The sequence below is a fragment of the Pinus tabuliformis genome, chromosome 9, assembly GCF_031772625.1.
Source record: "Pinus tabuliformis cultivar Carrire ecotype Pingquan chromosome 9, CPIR1, whole genome shotgun sequence".
NCBI classification, from domain to species: Eukaryota; Viridiplantae; Streptophyta; class Pinopsida; order Pinales; family Pinaceae; genus Pinus; species Pinus tabuliformis.
Genome location: NC_142307.1, coordinates 13,141,464 through 13,147,463, shown reverse-complemented (window position 1 = coordinate 13,147,463; position 6,000 = coordinate 13,141,464).

Sequence of the window (6,000 nt, the reverse complement as noted above, 5' to 3'; positions counted from 1 at the left end):
CCCACAGAATCAAAGCAAGTTTAGACCTTTTCATGACAGCCTTTGGAACCCAATTAACAATGACAAATCTTGCATGTATTTTTTTAACACAGCTGGAAACATCAAACATTTCTTGACCAGAACTTTGGGATTCCGCTCTGGAGAACTCCCAACTAGATATCTTGGTACCCCTCTAGCATTAAATCCCTTGAGGATGGTAAACTGGCAACAAACCCTGGAAAAAATAACTAGAAAATTAGCAAACTGGTCTTTCAGAACCTTGAATTTTGCGGGCAGAACTATTTTAGCTAAGGCAATTCTTCAATCTATTCCTATATATCAACTATCGGCAATGGTTGCCCCAAAAGGTGTGTGCAATAAGATGACAGAGATCTTCAAAAAATTAATTTGGAGAGGAAATAAAGAAAAAAAGAAATGGGCATTAGTATCCTAGAAGGAAGTGGTGAAAACCAAGATGGAGGGAGGATTAGGCCTTAGAGATCCCTATATTCTAAACCAAGCAATGGGCGCAAAGCTTTGGTGGCAGTGGATGAATGGAGGAAATGATCTTTGGAAAAGAATATGGTCAGAAAAATATAACATGCCCACCAAACCAGAGGAAATTCTAAGAATAAGGGACACTCCGAAAGGGTTGACAGTGTGGAATCTAGCTAGTCTCAATAAAGACATGATAATCAGGCATGCATTTTGGGAAATCAAGGATGTCAGTTCAGCAAGATTTTGGGGGGAGGCCTAGCAACAGAGGGACAAAATGAATGGATCGCAAGCCCTAAGGAGTTGTTGAAGCCCCAAAAATCAGGTCGACAACAAGGGGGATACCCACCCGGTCTGGACCTTGGTTGGCAGCTCCTTATCCGTTTGGTATAGCGGGTCCGACTGGGGATAATGGGACCAGTTTCCCAATCTAAGGGTGTGTGTGTGTGTGCAGAGTTGGATGTTGCTGATCTAAGAATACTTAAAGCTAATCTAATTCAAACTTTTAAACTAAATCTATGCTATTGTAATCTAATGAAAAACAGCACATCTAATCTATGCTAACCCGGGGTGTATTTATTCTATTATGCGATCTAAAAAGATTTCAAACAATAACTGGTAATAAATATCATTCAGCTATCATAAGAATAGAAATCAATTAAGATGAACTACTTTGCATAAAAAGTTAGGCAAAACAGATGTGAACAACATATCGCATAATAAGTTATTCATATATCAGACATAAATAAATGGTTCCACCATACAAAAGTGCCAAATGGTAACTCACACATTCATGCAATAACATATAAACAACTAAAACTATATATCACTTTAAGAATATAAGCAGAAATGGTCAAGAGATAAAAGTACCATTTATGACTGATCCTACTCATAAGCTTCAAGCAACAATGATTTATCTCTCCTTTCTCTAACATCTACTAAGAGTACAGAAGTGCAACATCAGTAGCAGATATCAAATGCAAACATTAATAAACCTTGATCCATCCATTCATCAAAGACCCCCTCCGAGGGTGCAAAAGTGCATGTTCTGAGGACAAGTTTTTTGACAAATTTCTGGACCCTTCTCCAAATGCATGAGAAGGGTTTAAATACTGCTAACTAATTAACTTAATTACATAAATTTAGGATACCGTTTAAATGACCGCCCTTCTTCTAAAGCAAAACTATTTCTAAAAACTGAATCTAATTCCTAACTATTTCTGCATTTGCTCCTTAAATGTTGCGAGCATTCAACATTCGCCTGGGAAGGATCGGCTGGTTGCCTTCTGCTTTTGTTTGAGTTATGCAAACAGAAATGGCAAGCGCTGGCACCACTTTTTAGTACACTAGAAGATATTTTTGAGAATTATCTTCTGGTTTGGCAAATTTACTGCGTATATACTTGGCAACAACCCAAATTTCCCTCAAACTGCTTCTGCTTTTGCTATTTCAGTTTCCAGACTTGCGAATGACCAAGCAAGTTAGGGATTTTGCTTTCTGAACAATTTTCTTAGCGATGCGCGATTAGCACTAGGCGCTAATCGCGCATCGAAAACTGCCTTTGTTCTTTGATCCAGGATTTTCTGGTGCGTTTTCCTTCTTTAGCGCCTTTTTCCTTTACCGGGTAGAAGTTTCAGGATTTTTTGTAAACATGCTGCTTTTGTGAGCTTTCTGACCCTGAATGTTGAATCACCTATCGACCTCAGTATCTGTTGAGTGATACTCTAGAATCTGTGGTTCTGTTGCATGCGACATCCGTTCATGAAGGCATCTCTTCTCTATTCTCCAAGCATTGACGCTTTCCCCTTTTCCTTAGATGTTTCCTGCTCATTGCTTCATATTGTTTCCTGTTTTTCATTCCTGCAGTTCACGCAAAGGAAAAGAGTAATGATAATAAATACTGATACGAAAGCTCTAACCTCTATGAATGTATAAAATCATGACACCCATCATGAACTGACTCTTCGAAAAACAAAAAACTGTCCTTCATTGACACTTTGGCATATGTTCATTAATTTCCTTTAAGGCGCGTGCCTAATTTTGGTTTATAGACAACTTTTCTTGAATGTTGAGCCGAGGAAATTTGTGATGGGTGATAGCAGCATCACGTCATCGCATTACCTAGATGTGTCATCGCAAATTTTTTCAGACTGGATTATCGCAGATCGCAGATTGCGTTTATCATAGATCGCAGATATCGCAAGATCGCAGCAGCGCGGATCGCATGAGTCATTAAATCATTGTGTGCTGCTTATGCGATATTGCGATATGCGACGTCGCACATCGGCCGTCGGAGATTACTTAAGATTTTCATTTAAGAGCGAGCGCTTCTTAATGTGTGCGATGCGATGAATTTCGCGTCGCTTCTTCGCAGTTTTTATTATGCTCATAAGGGGGTGTTTTATCTTCTCCACGCGATGCGACATAATTTCAAGGAGTAGAATACAAAAATTTTTATAAAATGTTTTTTGAATTTTTTATTAAGGGTCCCCATTTGCTTAGTGTTATTGCTAATACTAAACAAAGAGGGGGGTTGTTGGTGGCCACAACAATGGCGATTCACTTGGAAGAACCAGTTATCTCTGCTTTTCTATTGAATTTTTCTAAACTTTCAAAACAGAAAATTTTTCATAAATCTAAGCTTTGTTATGGACAGATAGAGTACGTTATGCCTTATCCTATCAATGATATTTTGTTTCAACCTCTTTCTATTCTAATTGTTTGCTTCCTCAGGCTTGTTCTTGTACTTATATCAGCCACTACTTGGTCTTTTTAAAGATAAAATAAAGTCTTCTCTGTGTGCTGGCTTTAAAATATGCTCATTTGTCGTAGGTAGAGCCTCTGCTGCCAGCAGGCATCCATAGCCTCGACAGGGTTACCTGTTACCCAGCAATGATCCTTTATCCTGCTTAAGGCTATCTACAACCTTCGAAGAAAAATCCACATCGACACTTTTTCCTTTTTTATTCTCAAAGAACAATGTCTTGGTTTGGTAGCCAAAATTATGACACAATCATTCACTTGATTTATACTTTTGCTGAACAAGCTGACTCGTGATGAGACCCCTTGTCTTTCGATTGCAACAATCTTGAGTCGTTGCCCTATTTTGGTGGACAGTATTGGCAAAGTCAGCAAGTTATAATATCTGTGATCATGATAAGCTGGCTTGTGATGAGACCTCTTATTCTTTGAGATATAGTGTTTCTCGGATTGTTCCTCTGAATGCTGCGATTTTCTTTAGCGGGGAGGAAGTCATTGTTTTTCCTTAAGAAAGCTCTGGACGACAATAATAGAGTTTGAAAACAGCGGTCTTACAAAGAAGCCTTATTTTGCTATTGATACCTTTCATTGTGCTGATATAAAATAATTCCTTCGCTAAAGGTTGCTTTCATCAAATTTTGAAGTTGAAACTAGTATCATCTCTAGGCTAAAGTTTTTAACTGTATCTGTCAATAATAAAAATCAGATTTTTAAAAATTTTTGCTACTTATACAAGCGAAAGCTCAAACTCTGAAAGAGAATTGGCGTCTTTTCCGCGAATACCTGTAGTAATCACTCACAACTGGTTTTATTATGAAAAAGAAAAGAAAAACTATTCTACAAAAATAGAAGAATAATCTTCTATGGAAAATATATTTTAAGGATTTGTCCATTAACAGGCAAAGAATCCCTTCTACTTTCTAAATCCTGCAACACAAACGTTGATGGACCTATGACTTCAACAATCTGAAAAGGACCAAGCCACATCTTTTGAAATTTTGTATGTTTGCCCTTTTCTTCATGAGCCTTATCCCATTTCAAAACTAAATCTCCCATCTGAAAACTTTTTCTGGTCATTATGCTTGAATCGAAAGAGGATTTTATTAGTGCTTGGTGATGAACATGGGTTTTCTTAGCTTGTTCTCGTTGTTCTTCTAATTTAATTATTTCCATTTGTCTTAGTTGTATGGAGGAAGTAGATACTTCATCAATGTATTGTACTAAAGACAAAGAGGGGATGACTAAGTGAGTTGGAAGAACCACTTCTTTCCCATAAACTAAATTAAAGGGAGAAGTGCCGATTGAAGCTTTCTTCGTTATTCTATTTGCCCATAAAGCATTTACCAAAGCTTTGTGCCAATTCTTTTGGTTCTGGTCAACTGTTCTTTTAATAATCCTGATTAGGTTTTTATTTGTTGACTCAGCTAACCCATTACCTTGTGGATAGTAGTTGGCCGAATATTTCAATTTGAACCCTTTTTTAAGTGCAAACTCAGTCATTGCATTTCCAGAAAATTATGATGCATTATCAAACATTAAAGTCGTTGGAAATCCAAACCTAGTGATTATAAATTGATCTATGAATTCAATAATATTTTTAGAATTAGCTGTCTTGAGAGGAACTGCTTCTACCCATTTAGTAAAATAATCTGTTGCCGTGAGGATGTATCTATGCTGCTTAGAAGAGTGAGGAACGATCTCACCTATTATGTCCAAGCCCCACTGACTGAATGGTTGCTCGATGTTTATCGGCTGTAGTGGCAGGGACGGCTTCTTTTGTCTTCCAACAGTTGTTTGGCAGACTTGACATTTCCTTACGTAACAGTGTGAGTCTTTGAACAGCGTAGGCCAGTAATATCCTGCACGTAAGATCTTATGTGAAGTAGCATCTCCAGCATAGTGCCCGCCTGCTGGTCCGTCATGGAGTTCCTGCAAAACTTTTTCAGCTTCAGTTTTCTCAAGACATCTAAGAAGAACAGAATCATAATTCTTTTTAAAAAGAACATCATTTATGAGCTGATATTGTTTAGCTTTCAATATCAAAGCTCTTTTCTTAGTGTGATCTAGGTGTGATGGAGCATATCCGTTCCTAAGGTAATAAATGATGTCAGCATATAATGATTCTGCATCGTTTAGGCTTGCCTCATACAGTTCTACCTGTTCAGATGAATTTTCAGAAATATGCGATGCTCCGGCCAACATTTTGCAGAAGCCTTGACCTCTTACAATGTTTGCTGGCTTGATCTCAAGGTCGTATTCCTGTAAAGCAGTGATCCAATTTGCTCTTTTCTCACCCACATCCTTCTGTACTAGAAGATTTCTTACCGCTAGAAACGGTACTATGACCTTAGTATGGGTTTTAAGTAAGAAAGGTCTGAAATATTTGACCGCTTTAAAAAAAGCATATGCCTGCTTCTCCACGTTTGAATAGTTGAGTTCAGCACCTTGTAAATTTGAGCTAAAAAATGTGATTGGAGCTTTCGCTTTTTCTTGATTTGCTTGAGTTAGAATCGCAGCGTATGATTTCTCTGAGGCAAATGTGTATAAGATAAAAGATTCTGAAAAATTCGGGGTTGCTAAAGATGGAGCATTAATGATAGCTTGTTTGATCAGGTTGAATGCTTCATGGTCATCTTGACCCCATTTGAAATTTGAATTCTTTTTAATCATGTTTTGTAAAGGAGACACAATTCGTGAAAAATCTGGGACAAATCTCTTTACAAAATTGATTTGACCAAGGAAAGATTGCATGGATTTTTTATTATG